Source organism: Pelophylax lessonae, assembly GCF_965119305.1.
Source record: "Pelophylax lessonae genome assembly, chromosome: 13".
Taxonomy (NCBI): Eukaryota; Metazoa; Chordata; class Amphibia; order Anura; family Ranidae; genus Pelophylax; species Pelophylax lessonae.
In genome coordinates this window covers 127,143,437-127,165,918 of record NC_138780.1, presented here as the reverse complement: position 1 = coordinate 127,165,918, position 22,482 = coordinate 127,143,437, and the positions used below count along the sequence as shown (strand labels likewise).

Here is a 22,482-nt window from a genome sequence, read left to right as displayed (position 1 = left end):
GGCACTATCATTTTTTAATATACCCCATACTTTTTTTTTAATGATGTACATTGAACTATACATGTGACACTTGGAGTATAATTCTGACGTGTACAGGGATGAATGAACTCCTGTGTGCATGCGTGGAAAGTACATCACCCCAGCTCTACCAATCAAGATGGCCAAATATATCCCGAACCCAGGGCAGAGATGTTCGGGTTGGTGAGAGCTCATGGGCTTTGTCAAATAGGGGGGGTATAGTACCATGTGAAAAACTCCCCTTGCTGTGAGAACTTAATATTAACTCGGAGCTACGCATGCGCAACTTAGGGCACATTCCTGGCACAGTGCCTGTGGGTGGAAGTTTTCATCAAGGCAGCCAATGAGCTGGTACCCAGGAGAAGCTGGGGAGTAGATGCCAGTGAGGGACCTCGCAGACGTCAGACTGCCAGAAGAGAGTCCGGTATTATTCCTGCAGCAGAGTACTGGGAATGTGCACCTGTGTGTGTTATTGGTGCTCGGGAATAAAGGGGATCTGTCAGGATAGAAATCTGGGAGTGTCATTCCCTAATTGCTGTGTGCTCAGTTCCAGATCTGTCCTCCTCCTTCCATCACTACCTAGTAAGTCTCTGACCCGGAATCAGTGATGTGTTGGGACCCTGAGCACTTGTTCAAGGTCATTGGCTGACCATGTGGAGATGGAAGGATGAGGAGGACCAGCCCAGAGCATGGATCTTCAACAAGTGAGCCATGGCAGCCCCTGTATTTCAGTTCTGACATGTTCCTTTTTCTCAGTATTGCCTGTAGGCACTGTAGTACATACACAGTGATTTAACCCCTTGGCATCAGCCGCACGCAAATATGTGGCCCCTTGGCGCAGAGAAGCTGCATATTTGCGTGAATTGCAATAAATAACCCTGTGCCAAGAGCTCGCTCCCAGCACAGTGACTGACATCTAACAAAAAGCTCCCGATTGCAGCATGCAATCTGACGCTTTTGAATCACGTGACAGCCAATCATAGCGGTCACTTGATCTTAAGCCACGCCCGCCTCCCGGCATCTTAAAGTGATTGTTAAGTCTCAGGTTTTTTTCTATTAAAATCACAAACATGTTCTACTTACCTCCTCTGTGCAGTTGGTTTTGCACAGAGCAGCCCGGCTCCTCCTCTTCTCAGGTCCCTGGCTGGAGCTCCTGGCCCCTCCTTCCTGTTGAGTGCCCCCACAGCAAGCAGGTTGCCGAGCTGCAGCTTCATGTATCCATTCAGGCACGGAGGTCTTGCCCCCTCTTTCTCCTGATTTGGTAACTGAGTTTGCTTGACAGCCGTAGGAGCCAATGGCGTGGCTACTGTGTCTCAGCCAATCAGGAGAGAGAGTCCTGGGCAGCTTAGGCACTTGTTGATATCGCTGGATAGAGATGGGGCTCAGGTAAGTATTAAGGGGGGCTGCTGCACACAGAAGGCTTTTATCTTAATGCATAGAATGCAATAAGATAAAAAAAACAAAAAAAAAACCTTCTGACTTTACAATCCCTTTAAACCTCTTAAAGAGCTGGGGGGGGGGGGGGGGGGCACAGCGTGAAGAGGTTAACATATATCTATTGAACTGAACCTCCAAAGATTCTTTTTCATCCATTATATACAGTTAAATTTAGATGCCTACTTGCCTATCCGTAGGGGAGGACAGTGATAAATCCTGTGAGATTTGAGTTCACTTATTGGGTATGGAAAGGGTAGGTGTACATTATTCCGAAATACAGCGCTATGATTGGCCTTAGGTCCTAAGAGCAGGCACTTGTGGGAGTGCAGATATCGGGGTCATTGGCTCCCGCTGCTAGCAGTCAGCCTCTGCTTTCATGCACAGCTGTGGATCGAAATTGGGCTCAGGTAAGTATAGGGGGGGAGGGGGGGAGAGAATCTTGCAGCACAGAAGGTTTTTTTTTTTTTTTTACTTTAATGCATAGAATGCATGAAGGTAAAAAGCATTAAGGCTTTACAACCACTTTAGGCCAGTCATACATGGATTGAAATTCGGCCGGTTCTGCAGGAATCTATTGATTGGTGTACCAGCAGTCTTATGGAAATTTTTGCTCGGTCTGTGCTGATCAGTGTATTATGATGGCGGATAAGTTTCCTCACTGTCATAATACAATAGTTCAGTGAGGAAGGGATTCCTCCATCCACATCGAGCATTTGGATGGGGGAATCAAGTCATTTTATAAATAAGTTGTTTATGGCCAGCCTTAGTATAGGACTGCTTTATAGTCCTCTCTCCAGGACTGACCTTTGTTTAAAGGCAGCAATCATTTTTTTTTTTTTTCAGCATCTTGTATTTTAAAACTTTATGGATCTAAAACTCTTAACTTTTTCTTCCTGATTTGTATTGAAGTAGCGTCATTTATGTTTTTAAAAGGCAGATTGGCAAGCCTTTATAAAACTGTTCTAAAAATAGTTTTCTTAATTGACAACCTTAATTGCCGCCCCTTAGGCTGCCCATACACCGATCGAAATTCTGCTGTTTCAGCAGGGAAGAAATCGATCATTTGGCAGGAGCTGCTGTCGGAATACAATTTCTTGGCTGGAGGGGGATATTCTTCCATCCACCTCATTTGCCTGCTGGCTGAATGAAAAAAAAAAAAAACAAATGAGCAGTGTATGGCTAGTTTTATTTGCCTTGTTCACACAGTCGTACTTAAACGTACACTCGTGAGGGTCGTCCCATTCATGTCAATTGGGATGCTGTGGCTGGATGGACACAGGTGAGAAAACCCCTTCTGAAGACTCCTGGGATGTATGACCTCATTTGCCCAGGCCTGGAAACCAAGAAGTAACTGACAAATCGTAACCACTTGACCTCCGGAAGATTTACTCCCCACCTTCATGACCAGGCCATTTTTTACGATAACATCACTGCATTACTTTAACTGACAATTGCGCAGTCCTGCGGCACTTTACCCAATAAAATTTGTCCTTTTTTTTTTTTTTTCCCACAAATGGCTTTCTTTTAGTAGTATGCGATCACCTCCACAGGTTTTATTTTTTGCACTATAAACAAAAAAAGTTATAAAAACATTTAATAAAAAAAAAAAATTGAAAAACTAATTTCTTCATCAGTTTAGGCCAATATGTATTCTACTACATACTTTTGGTAAAAAAAACTCAAAAGCGTATATTCATTGGTTTACGCAAAAGTTATAGTGTCTACAAAATATAGGATATTTTTTTTTTTTTTTACTAGTAATGGCGGCCATCAGCAACTTCTAGTGGGACGGCAATATTGCCACGGACAGCCGGGACACTGACACTTTGACACATTTTGGGGTCCAGTGACAATAATACAGTGATCAGTGTGAACAATATGCACTGTCACTGTACTAATGCCACTGGCTGGGGAAGGTTAAACGGGCGATCAATGGGTTAAATGTGTCCCCGATCAGTGTTTTAGTGCACTGTGGGAGTTGCTCTACTAGGGGACGGCTTTGATCAATGCCTTCCCTACTCACAGAATGGCGATCTGCCTTGTTTACATAGGCAGACTGCTGTTCTGCCTCTGTCCTGAATGATTGGAGGGTGCTGGTGGACATAGTCCGCTGTCCCCGCAGTTCAGCCCCCGCGGTGTGCACTTACACCCCAGCTCCAGAAGTGTCGGATCATGTACTAGGTAAGTGATCCGGTGCAGCAGTTCCACATTGTCGCCATGTAAGTAAGTTATATGGGCGGCAAGTATTAAAAATAAAAAGGATATCCGCTCCTTTGTAAAGAGTGAAGAAGTGAAGGCACACCAAATCTTCATGTACACTGACAGCTCCTAAACTTAAGTTTAGGAGCTTTTGGTGTTTTTTTTTTTTTGTCAAAGCTCTTTAATTCTACAAAAGCCTCTGTTCCCATGTACACATTGGCTTTTAGCAGAGTTTAGGAGCAGCTGTGTTTAGTGGAGGTTAAACCTCCCTCTCCTGAACGTGGAAGAATTGCGTTCAGGATAGGAACATTTTGCCTGCTGGAAACCGCAAAACGTGGCACAATTGCGGAAAAAACAAACTCTCTTGCCATGGGCAGGGTAGGCTAGTGTATAATGGGGCTTTAGGTGAGTTTTTAACCCTGATATTCTCCTGTCAGGGGAAAGAGCATTCACTAGGGGTGCACCGATCCGACTTTTCTAGTCCTGATACCGTTACCTGGCATTGTGTATCTGCCGATACCGATCCGGAACCACACACATACACAATATGCATGCGGCTGCAGTACAGAGCAAAGCCGCTGCTTCCTGTGTGTGGCTCCTCCATTCACAGGCGGAGTGCATCTGATATCACCCCGCCTGTGAGCCAACCTATACAGGAAGTAGCGGCTCACATCCCATACTACCATCATACTACTACTACACAAAGTAAGGGATGGCTGAGTCGGGACTGAACAAAACCGGATCAGCCCGTGGATCGGTTCATTTTACCGATCCCCCGATCCAGCTATTTTGGCAGTATCGGCGCCGATATCCGATCCTAATATCGGATCCGTCCATCCCTAGCATTAACAATAAGCCAGTGTGCATGAAGCCTATGAATTAGGCCTCATGCACACAGGGCGTTTGGAAAAAAACGAGCTGCAAAGCCAGTTCTGCCGCCAGGAAAAAGCCGCTGTTAAAAACGTGCTTTTAGAAGCGTTTTGTATTGGCATTAATGCACGTTTTAACCATGTTTAGCAACGTTAGCTTTTAGTAGCCTTTCTCTGATCTCAAATCCAACTACTACAGCTTAAAAACGTCTGACGTGGCCTAACGCTGTATGCAGCCTTTAGCAGTGTCAGGCGTTTTTACAGCTTAACGCTGCTCCAGAACGCGCTGGCCCTGGGTTTTTTTACAGCTTAAAAATGCCTATGCCACTTACAGCTCCTAAAAGCCTGTGTGTGCATGAGGCCATAGAATAACATGGAGGAGTTTTTAAGCTGCAAAAAAACCGCCTGCTTCTCCTGAAAGCAGCTGTAAAAACGCTCTGTGTACATGAGGCCGAAGTGTAACAGGAGGCAAAACTTTTTTATTTTAGTTTTTGATAAGAGTGGAGAAAGATTAGAATCCCTGTCAGGTTTTATTGCTCTCTGTGCCCTCATTAGGGAGATTCACCCTCTCTATTTGTACCATTATCATTGAAAGTGAATGTAAAAGAAAATCCCACATTTTGGGTTGTCCCCAGAAAACGAATTGGACTGATCTTCAAATGGGGACACTAGTTTTGGTGACCTGGGCATCACCAAGGGATTCCCTTCTAGTTTGCCTGGATTTCCTCACTTCTTGTTTTGGCTGTGGCAGAGGAAATCTTTGCAGGGAGAAAAAACAGCCAGATCACTGTTCCCTATACACAAGAGTTTGTGTTTTTTAAAAATGGAGTGGTCAGGTCATCCTTCGATTTTTGTCCGCTTCTGCTTTTTAAACGTAACAAAAATGCAGACCTGTTCAGCTTAAAAATAAATAAAAAATGGACCTGAACGGAAGTAGATGAAAAACTGATGTAAATGAATGACCTCCAGTTTGCATTGGTTTGCCCATAGGAATAGCCCGGGTGAAAGGGGCCATAGTCAGCCAGGCGAGTTGCTTGTTAACCCCAACAAGTCTTGGTGTGGCAGACCATATACACCAATCAGGGAAACATCTGAATTGTCTGTCACTCCACATAAGCAACTTTAGAATTTTTATGATCTATTTTCATACCCTGTCTCTAATTATGAGTTTACCATCATAATTGTATCTGTATAGAGTTCCATAATATCCAGGTGTGTTTTTATTGGCAACTCATAGAATTTTTGGTTGGGTTTTGTTGGAAATACTCCACCCTGCAAGGACAGTGTTCTATTTAGCTTTGTAATACTGTTGAAATTAATGAAATAACAAACAGAATATGATGAAACTATCTCACTTAACATGAATACAGACAGACCATGCTTGGATTAGATGAAAGAACAGGTTCCCTTGATGGTAAGCTTCACAGGAAGTCCTAATGCCTTCTTTATGCTCCCTGCTTACCCGCTACAGCCTCCCAAAAAGGTATTTGCAGTCTTTGGCTTTCCGGTACCCAAGCACTGCACAGTTGGCTGGGTGGCCATCAGCCGGGCCCCCCTGATAACTTGATGGGGCTCAGACTCACAACTGGGGGGGCTGCCTGTCTCTCCCTCCCATTTGGAAGCCCTCGCCAAAGGATGCAGGAGAGAAGTGGGCCATGTTCCCCCATACTCCTGTAGCACTTTTTAATGTGCTCCAATAATGGGTGAGCTTGATAAAGTATAAATTCCAAAAGTGAAACTCTGCTTATCTGTCTCCTCTGCCCCTCTGGTGCTACATTTGGCACCTTTCGGGGGGCAGGGGTGCACTGATCCGACTTTTCTTGTCCCGGTACCGATATCTGGCATTCTGTACCTGCCGATACCGATCCGGAACTACACACATACACAATATGCATGCGGCTGCAGTACAGAGCAAAGCCGCTGCTTCATGTGTGTGGCTCCTTCATTCACAGGTGGAGTGCATCTGATATCACTCCGCCTGTGAGCCGGACCTATACAGGAAGTAGCAGCTCCCATCCCATACTACTACTACACCAAGTAAGGGACAGCTGAGCCGGTGTAACGTGAGAATTACCTACCCCGTGAGAAAAACCTACCCTCGTCACTTCCGGCCAGGAACAGCTGAGCAGTGCGCATGCTCACAGCCCCGGATACCTAATGTAACAGCTGAGGAGCTGAGTAGTGCGCATGCGCACTAGTATGAAAATATCACTGTTCCGTGAAAAAAACCTACCCACGCCGCGCTTACATTAAAACATCTCGGCTGCAATATGAGTCAACTCCGCTCCTGTCCCTGTGACTTCCCTCATCTCGGCTAGTAAATATAAAAGCGGCTGGCGGCTCCGTGATTTATCTTTTTATACACCCGCCGCCGCTTTTATATTTACTAGCCGAGATGAGGGAAGTGACAGGGGTAGGAGTGGAGATAACTCGTATTACAGCCGAGATGTTTTAATGTAAACGCCGCATTACAAATAGTGCCGTGCAACCGGAAGTGACGAGGGTAGGTTTTTCTCACGGGTAGGTAATTCTCACGGAACACCGGGACTCGGCAAAACTGGATCGGCGGCTTCATGCAAGTAAGGGATGGCTGAGCCGGGACTCAGCAAAACTGGATTGGCCCACGGATCGGTTAATTTTACCGATTCCCCCAATCCAGCTATTGTGGCAGTATCGGCGCCGATATCCGATCCTAATATCGGATCGGTGCATCCCTATCGGGGGGTGCATCACACTTGCGCAGTAGGGGATCGGCTTCACTGCCGGTTTTCCTTACAGGCTATGGCAGCCGAAGCACCAGAGAGCCAATGAAAACATCGGTTGGGATGCCGACGTCGCTGGATTCCAGGATAGGCAAGTGTCAGCAGCTATAGTATGTGTAGCTGTTCACTTTTAATTTTCCCATGGGGGGGGGGGGCTGGAGCACCACTTTAATGCTATCAAGTGAACCTCTTCATGTATGCAAAGTCTATGAACCTAGTCTATGCAAAGGACAAGTTCACTTTAGGGCCTCATGCACACTGGACGTCCTAAAAACGCCAGTAGTGTTCGCTGTAGAAAGCTGTAACTGTAAAATGAGTTTTACAGCAGTATCATTTTTTTAGCTGTTGCGTTTTTTAGCAAAACTATACTCACTATACCACAAACGTTTATGGCTCAAAAATGCTAATAAACGAAGAAAAGCTGCGTTTTTCATAGTTTTTAGGCTTTTATCAGAGTTAGAGCGTTTTCACAGCTGAAAATCTCCTCTTAAAACCCCTTGGTTCTGTTTTTTATTTCCCAGCCAGAAAACACCACTGCCAAAAACTGCTGATAACAGCCTATGTGTGCATGGACACATAGGATAACATGCTGGGAGTTTACTGGCTGCAGAAAAAAATGTCTGACACTAAAAACAGCAGCTGTATAAATGTCCAGTGTGCTTGAGGCCTTTAAGTGGTTGCTAACCCGCTATACTATGATAATGCTATCCCCCCTCTGTTATATAATGCAGTGTGTCCCTGTGCTATATAAAAAAATGCAGATTATTCCTTCTTTCAGAGTGATTCCCGGCGCTCACCTGACTCCTCAGCTCTCTCCTCTGCCTGGCTGACATCTATAGCGGGCGGGGCCAAGCAAACCCGCTGATGTTAGCCAGAGAGGAGAGAGAGCTGTGGAGTCACGCGAGTGCCGGGAGACGCTCTGAGATGAGGTATAATCGGCATTTTTTTATATAGCACAGTCACACACCGCGTTCTATAACAGAGGGGATGGCATGATCATAGTATAGATATAAGAGCAGCAGGAGGGGAGGATTGTGGAGTGGATGGAGCTGGCAGGGAGGGGAGGGAGAAGGACACAGGAGAGCAGAGAGGAGAGCTGCGGATGACGAAACTGACCACGGTGTCAGGGCTCAGCAGCCATGATAAAACGTGGTCAGTTTACAGGGGGGAGGGTATAGCCAGGCAAGATCAGCCAAGTATTTCAGGTGATATGGGGGCCAAATTTACACAGCACAAGTACTGTGCTGTTATTAATGCTTTAAGGGAACAGGATCCATTTTTTTTTTTTTTTTTGGTAACAAACACTTTGAATACCTGTCACAATGCAGAACTTTCTAACATAGGCACAGTGCAGGCTCCTACACATGCAATGTACATTCAGAATTCTAAGGGCCACTTCACATCGGTGTGGTGCCTTTTTGGCACATCACATTTTTAGGTAAACTACCATTTAACTCTATTATAACGTGTTTTTTGATTAGGCTGCTTTCACATGAAAAAAAGCAGAAGAAACATGCATGACCATGTAATCCTATGGATGGAACTCTTCACACTGATCTGTTGTGGGTCTGCTGCGTTTAGTAAAACCCTGCTTGCCTCATTTTTGGTGCAGGTTTGGTGTGGTTAAAAAAAAGAGCACCAAAAACACACCTCACCAGCGTGAAAGGGTCCTAAAAGAACGTCAAAGTCCCGCATGCCACATCTTTGATATGCTTTTCTCTATCGCTCATTGACAGACGTAGTCTTCTTGATTCTCAAGAGCTGGGTTATGTTGTCTCCGCAGGAGTAGGACTAGGCAGAAAGACAAAACGTTCTGGCTCCACCTTAGGGGCAGTCCCTGAGGGTATATCCTCCCTCTCTCTGCTACAGGGAATCAGTTTTTTTCTGTCTAGTCAGGAGTAAGGACCTAAGTTCCTTGCTGGGATCTTTTGGTCCTGGCAAGACTTTTTTTCTTTAAGAAAAAGACATTTTTTAGGTAGTTTCTCCAGTGTTTTTTCCTGTGAGATCTTCAAGCAAAAATGCCGGACTGGGCGACACTTGTGGTCACCCCAGCCGGCCTACGAGCGCGCGCAGACCATGGCATTGCGCTTGGTCGGCCGCGACATATTCAAGTAAGTATGCGGGGCCGGGCGACGTGCTGGATGTTGAGATCCAGTGGTCACCCCGGTTTCTGCCTACGAGCGCGTGCAGACCAGAGCTCCGCGCTGGGTCGGCCGCGACGGAGTCCCAGTGAAGGGACTGACTTTGCGAGTTAAAAGTCTCGCTTGGACGCCAGGTACCAGAGAGTCGAGGCGTCCACAAACCCCCACCCCGGTGGAGAGGGTATTGTGAAGAGAGGGTGCCTGTCGGTTCGGTATGGTGAGTAAACGTTCCCTTTTTTCCTCATTATGAGGCAGTATATATTATGGGCCCCTCCATATATGGTCAGTATATATCTGATACTTACAAGTCCCCCTTGTAATACAGCAGTGTTTGTGGGAAGTGGACTTGGTTCAAGAGCTAACACTCTACCCAGCAGACTGTAACATTACAGCAGACATAGGAGGTATAATCCTACCTTATGTGCAGTGTATCTCTGTAGATCCATATGTCACCTCTTAGCAGAGTGCAGGTGGATGTGCTGGGAAGACGATATCGGCGGTCCGCCGCCATTTTGCCGTAGACCGTATGCATGTATGTCCTCAGGTCACGCCGACCGCCATGTTTTTGGAGTCTTATGTCTCTTCTATGGGGGCGGCCATGTTTTGTGAGCCCAGCTACCTCGTGGAGGGCTGGGAACGCCGGAAGGCGTACACAGGGGGCGGAGCCACGCCTTCTACCCGGGAAAAAGCAAACAGCTCCTTCCAGTCTGTGTAAGACAGACGCTGACTGCAGTTGGTTGGAAACTGCACTGCATCGGTTGGTGAGCCTTGGGGGTCCCTCTCTCTCTCTCTGGGATCGAGAAGCAGGTACTCTGAGGAGCGCTATTGCGCTAGGGGGAGACACACAAAAAAAAAAAAAAAAAAAAAGAAAAAGTTTTTTTGTTTTTGCTGGCAAAGGTGTCCTGTATTAACATGGACCCTGCCACTCATGTATCTCCTCCGGATCCCCTCGAGGGGTCTGCGGGATCCTCCAGCACCCCATTGACAATTGAATCATTGTCAGCTATTATGGAAACGTTTGTGTCCCGGGTGGAAGTGGCTTGTCAGGGACAGGGCGCAAGAAAGCGACCCCCGCCTAACCCCTTATTATCTGAAACCTCGGATTCAGACTCTGAGCCTATTTCTGCAGTTGCAGGTACTTCATCTGGGATTGGTGTCTCTGGTCCTGTCTCTTCAGACAGTGAGGAAGATGTTTCGGCATCCGCCATAGCCCGAGAGGAAGCGTTGGTAAACGCACTCATTGTATCTGTTCAAGAGACCTTAAGGTTACAGGGTATTCCATCAGAAATAGCTGAAACTGAGATCCCTTTTGGGACTAAAAAACGCATCAAAGTGGCAAAGGTTTTTTCCATTGCCCAAATGTTTTGGCAATCCAATCGAAGAAGAATGGTGTCTGCCAAAACGCACGTTTACTATTTCTAAACGCATTGACAGGCGTTATCCGTTTGAGGAAACCCTTATTAAGAAATGGACAGAACCACCTGTGGTGGATTCACCAATTGCTAGATTGAATAAAGCCACGGTTATTCCTTTAGAAGACGCTCCGTCTTTTAAAGATCCAGTGGATCGCAAGATAGAAGCTATGTCTCGCACCATGTTTTCCTTGATTGGATCAGCTTTCAGACCTATAATAGCTATTGGTCTGGTTTCGCAGGCTGTAACTGAATGGACCAAGTGGTTACGCCGGGACTTAGAAGAAGTCCCTCAGGCGGTATCAGATTTGTTGGAACAAATGATACAGGGGTTACAGTTTGTGTGTGATGCGGCGTTAGACGCCACTCCATTAATGGCGCGAGCATCAGTCTCAGCAGTGGTTCTCAGGCGTACACTGTGGCTAAAAGGTTGGTTAGCCGACCAAGGTTCCAAAAAAGCATTGGCTAATGTCCCCTTTTCAGGAGAGCGTCTATTTGGAGCCAACTTAGATGAGATCATTAAGGATCTCACCGGTGGAAAGAGCACCTTTTTACCGCAAAATTTTAAAGGTAGAGGAACTCGTCAAAGACGAGGGCCTTCTTTTTCTGCTCACAAGAGGTTTTTTCGTCCAGCGGGTGAAAAAACTAAGTCCTCCAAAGCTCCTGCAGGAGGCGTCAGGGGTCGTTGGTCGGGCAAGCAAAAGCCCGCCCCCTCCAGACCTGAAGATAAACCATCCAAAGCCAGAAGGTGCGCCCCCACCCATAACTGGGGTGGGGGGACGTCTTCGCCGGTTCCCGGATCCATGGCTTTCCAGAATCCCGGACAAATGGGTTTGCGAAGTCATAAGGTCAGGGTACAAGATCGAGTTTCGATCTCTCCCACCGGCGCGATTCTTCCCTTCCAATATCCGACTATCCTCAGATCGTTTAGAAGATCTGCGGAGAGCAGTCACAGATCTACTACAACAAGGAGTGGTAGTCCACGTTCCTTGGACAGAACGGTTTCAAGGGTTTTATTCAAACCTATTTACAATACCCAGGAAAGAGGGCAAAGTGCGTCCAATTCTGGACTTAAGAGCACTCAATTCTTTCGTCAACATAAGAAGATTCAGAATGGAGTCCATTCGCACGGTAGCAGCCTTCCTGCATCCAGGGGATGTCCTAGCGTCCATAGACATCAAGGACGCCTATCTTCACATTCCCATTTTTCGCAGGACATCAGCGTTTTCTACGCTTTTCCGTAGAGGAGAACCACTATCAGTTTGTGGCGTTACCTTTCGGTCTCGCCACGGCTCCGCGGGTCTTCACAAAGGTGTTGGCCCCAATGTTGGCACTTCTGCGCCAAAGAGGTATATCGATTCTAGGTTACCTAGACGATCTTCTGCTTCATGCAGAGTCTCCTCAGACCTTGCTACAAAACATAGAAATTACTATGATTTCTTTACAGGAATTCGGGTGGCTGGTGAACCAGCAAAAGTCATTTCTGGTTCCCACCCAGAGGCTCGAATATCTGGGTCTAATTCTAGACACAGTCAGGACAAGAGTTTTCCTTCCGGTAGGGAAACTCCGAAAGATTCAATCAGCAGTCCAGTTGTTACTGTCCAACAGCTGGTCTTCCCTTCGGACTTGCATGAGGGTTCTGGGGTTGATGGTGGCTTCCTTCGAAGCAGTCCCATTTGCCCAGTCCCATACCCGAATTCTTCAGCAAGAGATTCTTCTCAGATGGAATCGGAATCCGGAATCCCTGGACAATCAGATACGATTGAGCAAACAGACCAGAGAGTCTCTGGTTTGGTGGCTTCGGTCTCCAATGCTCAGCCAGGGAAAGTCATTTCTGCCAATATATTGGACGATAGTGACCACGGATGCCAGTCTATCCGGATGGGGAGGAATTCTTGGTCAGTTATCTGTCCAGGGACTTTGGTCCCCGGAAGAATCCAGGTTACCGATAAATGTATTGGAACTGAGAGCGATCAGACTTTGTCTGATTCACTGGACCGAGCAGCTTCAGGGCAGCCCGGTTCGGATCCAGTCGGACAATGCCACGGCCGTGGCTTATGTCAATCACCAGGGGGGCACCAAGAGTGTCCGAGCGGCCAAAGAAGTGGCTTGCATTCTTCGCTGGGCGGAACGATTTGTTCCAGCAATCTCTGCGGTGTTCATTCCGGGGGTGGAGAATTGGCAGGCAGATTATCTCAGCCGTCAGACCCTGGATCAGGGGGAATGGTCCGTCCATCCAGACGTTTTTCACCAGTTGTGCCTACGGTGGGGCACCCCGGATGTGGATCTGTTGGCATCACGATTCAACAGGAAAGTTCAGAGATTCGTGGCTCGCTCCCGCGATCCTCTAGCAGAAACCGCAGACGCACTGATCGCCCCGTGGGGGCAATACCAGCTAATATATGCCTTCCCTCCTCTCGCGTTACTGCCAAGACTTCTTCGCAGGATAGAGGAGGAAGGAATCCCAGTAATCCTGGTAGCTCCGGACTGGCCTCGTCGAGCTTGGTACGCCGACATGGTCAGACTGGTGGCGGACGTCCCATGGAGACTTCCTCTCAGGGAGGATCTACTGTCTCAGGGACCGATCTTCCATCCTGCTTTACGATCGCTGGCTTTAACGGCCTGGCTATTGAGACCCAGGTGCTGAAGGACAAAGGTTTGTCAGCTTCAGTTATTCCTACTCTAGTTGAAGCAAGGAAAGCGACTTCCAGAAAGATTTATCATCGCACATGGAAGTCCTACATTGCATGGTGTGAACCTTTGGGGTTCCGTCCTCGGTCTTATTCGATTAGTCGAATATTGGCTTTTCTGCAACAAGGGGTTGAGCAGAAACTGGCCTTGAGTACTATCAAGGGTCAGGTCTCAGCATTAGCCATCTTCTTTCAGAAGCCTTTGGCTACTCATTCCTTGGTGCGGAACTTCATCCAGGGGGTGCGACATCTGGCTCCGCCAGTGCACGCGCCGTTACCCCCCTGGGATCTTAATTTAGTGTTGTCGGTTCTTCAGAAACCTCCCTTTGAAGATATTAGGGAGATTCCTCTACCCACGTTGTCCCAGAAGGTGGCCTTCTTGGTGGCTATTACTTCTGCACGCAGGGTGTCAGAACTGGCCGCATTATCTTGTCGTTCACCATATCTGGTGGTTCATAGAGATAAGGTGGTTCTTCATCCGAATCCATCCTTCCTACCAAAAGTGGTTTCAGAATTTCATCTGAATGAAGAAATTGTATTACCTTCCCTGTGTCCTAAGCCCAGTCATCCTCGGGAGTTTGCTTTACACTCCTTGGATGTGGTCCGGGCGATCAGGGTATACTTGAAAACGACAGACTCGTTTTGCAAGACGGATTCACTTTTTGTGATCCCAGATGGACCCAAAAAGGGGTTGCCTGCATCTGCCGCGACCATTTCCAGATGGATCAGACAGACGGTAGTGCAGGCTTATTCTATTAAGGGTCGGGAGCCCCCGTTCCCTGTTAAGGCGCACTCCACTCGGGCACTTAGTGCGTCATGGGCCTTTCGCCATCAGGCGTCAGTGGTCCAGGTGTGCAAGGCGGCTACCTGGTCGTCGGTGCATACCTTTTCTAAACATTATAAAGTTGATGTAATGGCATCATCTGATGCCTCATTTGGCCGCAAGGTTTTGCAGGCCGCAATTTGAGGAGACCAGTGGTCTACCTCGAGGGTTTTTTTCCGTTGGAAAATTTTTTCTTTAGTCTCATTCTTTGTTTTTAATGAGCCTTTAAAACTTCTAGTTTGGCACCGGTTGGGCCTTCTAGATTGGATTTGATTTTGTCAATCCCACCCCTCATTTGTGGCACTGCTTCTGGATGTCCCAGCTCTTGAGAATCAAGAAGACTACGTCTGTCAATGAGCGATAGAGAAAAATGGATTTTTGTAAGAACTTACCGTAAAATCCTTTTCTCTTAAGCTCATTGACAGACGTAGTACCCGCCCCTCTATCATTGAGTTGGGTTGGGTTAAATTCTCTGTACTGCTTTAAACAGAACTGATTCCCTGTAGCAGAGAGAGGGAGGATATACCCTCAGGGACTGCCCCTAAGGTGGAGCCAGAACGTTTTGTCTTTCTGCCTAGTCCTACTCCTGCGGAGACAACATAACCCAGCTCTTGAGAATCAAGAAGACTACGTCTGTCAATGAGCTTAAGAGAAAAGGATTTTACGGTAAGTTCTTACAAAAATCCATTTTTTTAATCAAAATGCGCATTCTGTAGAGTAAACCACTTGCCCACTGCCCTATAGCAGTTTTACTGCTACAGGGCCGCTGCGCAGGATCACGTGTGTGTATATACGTGATCTTGCACAACTGAGAGTGAGTGTGCACCGATGGTGGCTTGCTCCCGCTGTGATTTTATACAGCGGAAGCGGATGTCCGACTATACCCGCTGACTGTACGGTACACAGGCAGAGCGGTGATCTGTCAGTAGAGAAGGCATGGATCCATGCCTTCCCCTAGTAAAAGCACATCCCACACAGTAAGAAAACACTGGCTAGGCACACAGTTAACCCTTTGATCACCCCTGATGTTTAACCCCTTTCCAGCCAGTGTCAGCACAGTGACATATTTTTAGCACTAATCACTGTATTAGTGATATTGGTTCCCCAAAAAGTGTCAGTGTCCCGACTGTCTGCCGCAATATCGCAGTCCCGCTATAAGTCACCATTCACTGGCATTACTAGTAAAAGAAAAAGCAAATAAAATATCCCGTAGTTTGTAAATGCTATAACTTTTGCGCATACCAATCAATATATACGCTTATTGGGATTTTTTGTTTCCAAAATGTGTAGCGGAATACATATTGGCCTAAATTGATGAAGAAATTAGTGGTTTTTTTTTTTTTTGTTTTATAGATAAAAAAAAAAATCCATTTTTTTTTTTTTTTTCAAAATTGTCTTTTTTTTTTTTTTTTGATAGTGCAAAAAATAAAAAAATGCAGAGGTGATCAGATACCACCAAAAGAAAGCTCTATCTAACTGTGTGCTCTTCAATTTGTGCAAAAAAAACACAAAGCTTTTTCAAATAGTGACTATATCTTTTCTCATCTAAATCAATGTGTTTCCCTTTTTGAATCCAGTGATCCTGGCTCTCCACCGCATGCAGTGATCATTATTGTGTGGGTGTATAGATCACTCCAGCCTGTTAGCGCACCTCTCCTTAGTGCTGTCAGCGATGATGATCTGTCCATGTAGAGCCACTTCAGATGTTCCTTTCCACTTTACTCTCATGTATCGCCATAAATAAAATGTTCTCCCATCATGTAAAACCCTTTCAATTTATTAGAAAACAAAAAGCATCACTTACATTTACAGTAACGATAATTCGTTCAAAGTCGATAAAGTCTAAATGCAAGAGTACTCCCGGTCCGGCTGAGAAAGTTTGGTTTAGTGCCTTGGTCCGGTTGTGGTGAGGTGACCCCCCCTGTCTGAGGTGACCCCCCCTGTCTGAGGTGACCCCCCCTGTCTGAGGTGACCCCCCCGTCTGAGGTGACCCCTGTCTGAGCTGACCAGAGAAGCCAGCAGCACATGTGTAATGAAGTCAGAGATCTAGCAGAACACTGCAGCAAGGAGTTAACTTCTCCTGGTCTGACACTGACGCCAAACTGCTATTGACTGACCAGCTTGTTTCACTTCCGCTTCCTCCCGTACACTTCTTAGATTAAATTAAGTCTGAACGGTTACTTCAGACTTAACGGACAACAGTCTGAATGGTTATTTAACTTTGTTCTGAGGCTCTGATGAAGAGGGATTGACCCTAGAAACCCGTGAGCCTTTAGATGTTATGAGGACTTCCCAAACCACTGGCTGAGGACTCTGAATCTTGGAGTGGTCTCGTTGGCACCATTGTATTTGCCTGCTGCTAAGAGTTTCACCATCTGCAATTAATCCTTATTTTTAATATAGGGACGCATTTAGTAAATGTGAGCTGCTGCTACACTATAGCCACCTATACGTTCTTTATATCTACAGTAGCGCATAGGAACCCCTTCATTCAAATGTTGGGTTGTCCCCAGAAAAGTAATAGAGGGCAAATCTTCCAATGTGGAAACTAGTTCTGGTGACCTGGGGGCCCCAAAGAATTCCCCTATTTGCAGGGACTTTCTCTCACTTCCTCTTTGGCTATGGGACAGGAAGTGAAGGGAAATCTCTGCAATTGGACACAGGTATGTCCAAAAGAAATCTGACAGGTGTTATAACCCTCCCTTGTTCTATCCAAAATGACAAACAAAGTTTTATCTTTAGTTCTACTTTAATTGGAAGAGGACTAGTGGCTGTGTCTTATGCATTACCTATGTCTTGGGGCAGTGTCCTGGATTTTGGCATTCTCTAGTATTTTCTATGTTTTCTGTTGGCTGCCGTTCTTCTTTTTCCAGCATATTGTTGTCTGGTACATTTGCCGTTTCACTGAACTTTTTATTAAAAAAAAAAAAAAAAAAAAAATGCCCAGAAGTATTGAAAAGAAAAGGTCGGAGTGATGTTTCATATCGTATCCACCTGCGGGGCACCAGTAACCTGATCTGTGGGATGGGAGGGGAGAATGCACTGTGATTGTTGGAATAAAACTCTCTTCTAGGCTTCATTGATTCCACACAGAGAGGTTCTGCTGGCAGGAGATCTAATGGTGTCTGCAGAGCTCTAGAAACCCACATCATTGACTCCACACATACTTAATGTACTTGGTATTAGGATAATGGCTTACAGTAATCGTGGCCTTGTGTAGGATAGATATGGAAGATTTGGGATAAAGGTGGAACATGTGGTTCCATTTATTAACCTATCTATAAAACGAGGAAAAAGCAACCTAGCAGTGCCTCACTTACCAACATATTGCTACATTGGACCTTCACTCCCCTAATCGTGTACCCCCCCCCCCCTCTTCCAGCTCTTTTCTTGAACCTTTCCTAAGACAGAAATCTGCTGCCGACCTTCTGTTGCCTGGCTCCTCTGCTAACCGTCTTGCCTTTCGTGCTTTGATTTACTGACCTGAAAGCCATTGTTTGCATACTCGTTTTGCATCCGTGACTCCATGAAGTATTTAAAGCGTATCTGTGGTCAAAATTCATTTCCACTTTGTGTTTTATTTCTATCCTGCTCCTTTTAACCACTTGCCAACCACCAGCAATGTACTTGCGGGCTCTAGGTAAAGCGATGTACCCATGTATCACTACCTACTTCAGGTTTAGAGCGCATGCATGCGCACCCCCAGCCTGGCTCCCTCCATGATTATGCACAGCGGGCACCTGGCCAATGATTCACGCCCAGGACCTGCTGATTTGGCTGTGTGCAGTCACAGCCCAGAGCTCTGTGTCGGTAAGCAACACAGAGCTCTGAACAAAGTGAGCAATCTGTCAGTTCTCATGAGAGAACCTTAGTGAAAAGCAGCACGCTGTACACAGTTAGGCACACTTTTAACCCTGTGCTTGCCCTAGATGTTAACCCCCTCCAAGCCAGTGTCATTAGTACTGTTCCCACGAGCATCAGTTAGTGTCAGATTGATCGCCGCAGTATCACAGTCCTGTTGTAGATCGCTGAATGCCGCCATTAGTAGTATATAAAAAAAAAATTTGCAGCGTATATATACTATAGTCTGTAAGCGCTAAAACTTTTGCGCAAACACTTATTGTCATTTTTTTTTTTTTTTTTTAAATCGAAAACTTAGCAGAAAACATTTGCCACAATTTATGAAGAAATTAGATTTTTAATATTTTTATTGGATGTGTTTTATGGCAAAATGTAAAAAATATATATTTTTTATTTATTTTTTTAAATGTTCAGTCCCCCCACTAAAAGAGAGCTCAATTTGTGTAAAAAAAAAAAAAAAAGATATATATTTTGTTTGGGTACAGCGTTCTACAACCACGCAATTACCTGTTAAAGTAGTACAATGGCCTGGTCATGAAGGGGGTAAAATCTTCAGTGGTTAGCCTGAGTGATCTTTAAGTTTTTAAGCTTTGTAAAGATCCCCACACATTTACTTCCTTGAATTATGCCACATCTTCACTATGCTCTGTGAGTAGGCACTGCTGTGTCACACATGTCACAGAGCCTGCCTTCTGAATTAGAAAGGTTCTGAGGAGTTTGAAGCGGCAGAGTCAGTACAGGAATCCCTGCTTGCAGGCAGCATGGTACCATGGGATATGTAGTCCTTAGAAATTGAAGAGAAGCTGAGGTGGCCAGCAAACAAGTAGCACTTGCAATATGATAGGAGATTTTCTTTGAAGGAAGGTATTATTGGGTTGTCAAAAATAACTATTTATATTATTGCAATGTTGATGTTTAATCTAAAACAAGAGCATGCTGTGTCCCTAGATCTTTAGGCAGGATGTTCAACATGGCAGTAAGGCAACAAGCATTTGCCAAAATGATTCACCAAAGGCAGAGCCTGCATGTTTATCTTGGGAAATATCTAAGTGTCTTAACTTGTAGAACCCTGTTTTAGGGCCTAGGGGTGTGTATTTATTGAGCTGTAGCCCTGTTCTGACAGGCCATGTGCTCCACTTGTAATCCTAGGTGGCCAGACCATTTTTGGAATTTTTTTGCTTGCAACTTTCAGAGTTTGTAAAAGACCCCCCAAACTATACATTTTCTGTAATCGCAAGACTGAGAGATATGGTGCTACTGATTTTGTACATCGTGCGATAGTTGTGCAAATATTAATCAAAACAATAGTTTCAATAAAAATACTAGGGCTGAAACAAGGAGTCGACAATAATAGTGAAAATCATTGACAGATATTTTTATTATCTATTAGTTGGTCAGCCAATTGGTTGGCCTGCATACAGAATGCATTATTTGTTTACATGTCAGTTACGCTTGCCACTGACACTAGGGCTGTGGGGTGGCCTGGTTCTCCGCCTGGGGTGGGGGCGCTGCCTGCGACTGGGTGATCGGCTGTGGGGGAGGCAGTACCTGGTGAGGTCTCCTGCCAGAGTCCCCCCTTCCTGCCTGTGCCATTTTCTAAGGCCTAGGGATCCTCCCTGGGAGCCACCATTTTCTTGTAACCTCTGTGGTTAATTGCACGGTGGTCATGTTTGTGTAGTCCAGCGACCATTTTGCGGTGGTTTGCCTTTAAAAATGGCAGTGCCCGTGACAGTGGAACCCTCTGTGAGGCGATTTCAGGGTCGGGAGGTGGGAGCCCCCCCTCATCCTCTGACTCCTGGATCTTTTTCATTTCCTGATCTCTCCATGTGCAGGTTCTCCTGGTGGCTGCCTAGTTTCTGCTGGTTGGTGAGTCTGGTGGTGTCTCTGCTGATGATCGATTGTGGTCACTGTTACCGGGTGGTACTGCCGAAGCGGTGGGGGTGTCCCTTAGTGTTTTTTACACCTTTTTGTGGGGTCCTTGGAGCACATTTCCCCTTCTTATCCCATCTCAGAGGCTGCGGGGTCCTCTGTGTCCCCACCATCCATTGATGCACTGACGGTGGTCCTGGAGTCCTTTGTGTCCTGGATGGAGGTGGTTTTTGCACAACGAGCTAGCAAGAATCGTTCCCCCCCCCCCCCACCTTCCCTTGCCTCATCTGTCCCCTCAGATCCTGAATCTGATTCGGCCCCCATGGACGTGGGTCTGCGATCATGCGCCCTGAGTTCGCAGATAGTGAGGATGATTCCTCCACTCCTGTAGCCATGCACGAAATGGCGCTGGTGAATGCACTGATTGTATCTGTGTGTAACACCTTAAAAATGGAGGATACAGCTGAAGCTGTAACGGAGGCGCAGGTCCCCTTTGGCACTTACAAACCATCCAGAGCGGCAAAGGTCTTTCCTTTCCTCTCCTATTTTGACAGAATTGTTGCTAAAGAGTGGGAACGACCAAAACGTCCCCTTGTGGTCCCTAAGCAATTTGCTATGTGGTACCCCTACGAGGAGTCCCTTCTTACAAAGTGGACTGTTCCACCAGTGGTGGACCCTCCAGTCTCCAGATTGAACAAAGCAACCTTGATTCCGGTTGAAGAGTCCCCGGCCTTTAGGGACCCGGCTGACAGGAAGGCGGAGGCTTTGGTCTGCAATAGGTACACTGTGGCTGGTTTGGCAATGAGGCTGGTATTCACCATTGCACTGGTGTCACAAACTCCAACGATTAGGCTAAGCTTTTACGCTGTGACCTGGAGGGGAGCAGCTCCCCCCTGCCTTTGCTGAGTTAGCGGACCAGTTGGTCCAGGGGCTGCAATTTATCTGTGTTGCCACTTTGGATCCGGCTCCCCTAGTCGCTAGGATCTGCTTCTGCAGTGGTCCTTTGGCGTATTTTTTTTGGGCTAAAATGCTAGTCTGCGGACCAGACTTCTAAAAAGGCCTTGACTGATTTTGCCTTTTTAAGGAGATCGCCTGTTTGGAGCTACCCTGTTTGACATTATTAAGGGTCTCACAGGGGGAAGAGTACCTTTCTTCTGCAGGCTAGTAAGTGCAAGGACCCTCGTAGACGTGGACCATCCTTCTCTGCTCATAAGAAGTTTTTTTTAGTCCCTCAGGCGACTGACAAGGGATCAAAGACTTTCAGGGCCTCCTCTGGTGGATCCAAGCAAATTTGGATCTGGCAAATTGAGAGCAGGCTTATCCAGGCCCAGACAGGAGAAGGCCCCTTGAGCATAAAGGTGCGCCCTCACCCATATTGTGGGTGGGGGGGACGTCTTCCCTGGTTTCCGGACCTGTGGACCTCACTGATATTAGACAAGTGGGTCCACGGGAGTCATACGGCCCGGCTACAAGAGCGAGGCTGCTGAAATTTTAGTGCTTCTCTACTTTACACTTGTGTTTATTTTTGTTGAGTTCATTATTTCTACTGTTATTATTAATATTGTTGACTTTGTGCTGGGTTCAATGTCACTAACAATTTTAAAATGAATGTAAACCCTAACAATGAACTTCCTATTTTCTCCCTTTTTATTTACTAAATATACCAGGTTTGTAAATGTTTTTGGTTTTATCTATTCGATAAGCCCATATATTACCTGATGATATTGCCAGAAATCCTTTTAAACCAAAAAGTGTGTGTGCTCTTTGCCTATGCACAAGGAGGGGTTATGGAGAGGAGATCTGTGTTTTGTAATTCATCAGGTAGGCAGGGCTGACACCATGTGCTTAGTTTTTCTGTAGTGTGTTTAACCGGTTGCCGACTGCGCACAGTATATTTACTGCAGCAGTCAGCCCCGGCCAGGCAGAGTAACGTAGGTCTACGTCGCTAGCCTGTCACCGGCTTTTGAGCCAATAGCGAGCGAGCGCACGCCCGCCTCGGCTCGTTCACAGAGGAGTCCGAGCGTGTGACCGGCGGACCCGATGTCCGCCGGTTACACTACGATCGTCGGTAGAGCGGGAGAAAGGCGGACGGCTTATGTAAACAAGCCGCCTGTCATTCTCCCCTGTGTAAAAATGGAGATCAGACGGTTCTACTAGTAGCCATGTCCCATCACAGTTAGAATCACGCCCCTAGGACACACTTAACCCCTCCCTCTCCAATACAGTCAACCCCTTCCCTGCCAGTGTAATTTTTACAGTAACAGTGCATATGTATAGCACTGATTACCTTAGTAATGTCACTGGTACCCCCAAAAGTGTCAATGTCAGTCAAGGGTCCGATCTGTCCGCTGCAATGTCGCAGTACCGCAAAAAAATCGCAGATCGCCGCCATTACTCGTTA

The 22,482-nt window shown here is 46.4% G+C and overlaps 1 protein-coding gene across 1 annotated transcript in view; it reads left to right on the top strand.

The window, feature by feature from the left end:
- SYNJ2BP (synaptojanin 2 binding protein) overlaps window positions 1-22,482 on the top strand; it is a 50,894-nt gene that overhangs the window by 3,186 nt on the left and 25,226 nt on the right. The window lies entirely within an intron of this gene.